Raw genomic sequence first — 1,767 nt, forward strand, 5'->3', positions numbered from 1 at the left:
GTAATACCCACAGTAGGATTAGGGGATAGACATTTATTCAGGATTGGAGCCAGTTCGAGGAGGGCTGCTGTCAGGACCAGCTTCATAATTTGCATGGCCCAGTGCAAAATGAAATTGCAAAGCCACTTATTCAAAGAGGGCATCACTAATGCTATATGCAAATAGAGCGACAAGGAACAGAGTACATGCATTTTGTGCTTGTCTTCTCAGCTCTCGGGCACGCTCCATTGTCTCATTGGGCTTCACGTACAAAACACAAGTTCAAAGATAAAATTAAGAATTTCAAGACAGTGACAGAAGGGCATTAAAACAAGGGCAGGGGGCCAGCCCCGTGGCTTAGCGGTTAAGTGCGCACGCTCCGCTACTGGTGGCCCGGGTTCAGAACCCAGGCGCGCACCGACGCACCGCTTCTCCGGCCATGCTGAGGCCACGTCCCACATACAGCAACTAGAAGGATGTGCAACTATGACACACAGCTATCTACTGGGGCTTTGGGAGAAAAAAAAAAAGGAGGAGGATTGGCAATAGATGTTAGCTCAGAGCCGGTCTTCCTCAGCAAAAAGAGGAAGATTAGCATGGATGTTAGCTCAGGGCTGATCTTCCTCAAAAAAAAAATAAATAAAAAAGGAAAGGACCCTCTACCCAGAAGTGAGGGGTGTGGTTAGCTGACAGCCTCTAGCTGTGATTTTCTTCAGGATCTGCCTCAGCTTTATACCAACTTCACAATATTCTTGGGGAAGTGCAAGCCAATGACTAAGCAAAGCAGTCTTCTTAGGGCAACTCCCAGTGAATGACTGAGCAACGCATTGGCACTCGGGGCTGGCCATTTCCACCCAACACGGGGCTCCTCTAATGGGCACCCTTTGCTTGGAGCTCCCACTGGGCAGGCAGAGACTGTTAGATCTGCATTTCCGCCCACCGGCTCCTGCCCAGTCCTTCTTCTATCCTTCTTTCATGGGTGCTTCTCACAATAAACCTTTTGCATTCCTAGCTCCATTTCAGCCTTCCCAGAGAACCCAATCTGTGGCAGCTTCATTAGGAGATAATGATTTGGTCTAGAAGAATGAATAGAGAACATCCAGGCAAAAATTCATATAGAGGGGGAATGAAGTCCAGGAAGCAGCATAGTAAAAAATTATGAACCATTGTGCTGCTCTTTCTGGTGTGTGTGTGGAGCGGGGAGGCAGAGTGGGGAGGAGAGTGGGAGAGTGGAGGGCTAAACCAGGAAATTGACATAGGCAATACAATCAACTAAACTACAGCTCTTACTCGGATTTCACCAAATAACAATATTTTAGAAATTGAAGTGTTAGCATTTCAATAGTAATATGTATATAAATCAAGTATAGTTGCTGAGGGCTTATATGGACTATCCTTCAGAAATAACTTCAGTGATGCTGGGGAGCATGTACCAACCTATGTAAGTACATTTCCTGGTTTTGATAATGTACTATGGTTATATAAGATGTTACCATTGGGGGAAGCTAGGTGAAGGGTACACTGGACCTCTCTGTACTATTTTTGCAACTTCCTGTGAGTCTATAATTATTTCAAAATAAAACAAATTTTTAGCTTAATATTTCAGTGATTCTCCATCCTATAGATTTTGCTTTACAATTGAGACCACATGCCATTTACATTTTTATCATGCTTTTGTTCACTTAATCTTATAATAATTTTCTCATGCCATGAAAACATTCCTTGTAAACATAATTTTTGAAGACTGCGTGATCTCCAATGGCATATTTGTGACATATTCCTATCCAT

Source organism: Diceros bicornis, chromosome X (genome assembly GCF_020826845.1).
Source record: "Diceros bicornis minor isolate mBicDic1 chromosome X, mDicBic1.mat.cur, whole genome shotgun sequence".
In the NCBI taxonomy this organism is placed as follows: Eukaryota; Metazoa; Chordata; class Mammalia; order Perissodactyla; family Rhinocerotidae; genus Diceros; species Diceros bicornis.